Source organism: Limulus polyphemus, unplaced genomic scaffold, assembly GCF_000517525.1.
Source record: "Limulus polyphemus unplaced genomic scaffold, Limulus_polyphemus-2.1.2 Scaffold925, whole genome shotgun sequence".
NCBI lineage: Eukaryota > Metazoa > Arthropoda > Merostomata > Xiphosura > Limulidae > Limulus > Limulus polyphemus.
Window position 1 is genome coordinate 353,337 of NW_013666535.1, and position 940 is coordinate 354,276.

Here is a 940-nt window from a genome sequence, read left to right on the forward strand (position 1 = left end):
TCTAACCCAACTATAATTATATCTGATAAAAATGACTTGTTAGCCAGTGTAATCATTTTATTTGACGGAATGTTTCTTTGTAGACTTAGAAATGGTTTTGTTCGAAATTACAACTTGCAATTTAACGCAAGTTTTACGATATCATTCTCATTTCGGTGAATACTTTAAAATCATAAAGGTTTTGAACAGTTTCTCGGATAGAAATTATGAGTGCGGTTATTGATAGAAAAAAAAGAAAAAGAAACAATCAATGAACACTCATTAGCTACCTAAAGGTTATATTTTAACATCTAGTGTCCTCTATTGATAAGAAGGTGAAACTATGAGTTCTACGTGGTACTCAAACTGGAAGTTAACACTGATCGATGAATGACACAATTGTAGAAACATCTTTAAATGTAAGTATGTTAGTACTATTTGGAATTGTAGTGCTTAATTACGAAATTATATATTGATATTCTTACTGTTAAACTCGTTTTATAATGTGCTAAAACTTAAATCGTTGCCACATTTGTAGCATAAGTTTCATCTTAATCAGTTAATGATACATTTCTCAAAGTTTCATTAATTATTAAGCACAACACCGAGAATCAGAACTGGTTATTTCTCTGTAGAATTAGAAATTAAAATGTTTGTAAAACATATAGATCCAAGCACTCATAAATATTACATAATGCGTATATGTATGATTACAGAATTATACAAGTATACACAAATTTACAATTCTTTTTTTTTTTTTATGTGTGGCATGTCGTGTCTTAATTGTGGATCGAGCGTCCTAGGACTCGAGACAGCAGAACGTGTAGTGGTCGTGTTATAAAAGTGACAGTCAATTCCGTCATATAGTTTAAAAGTTAAGCAGAACTCTTGTGGCGGTGGGTGCTTCTTTCCCTAATCTTTGACCTGACTTTTTAGCTCACGCGCACATACGATTAAAAAT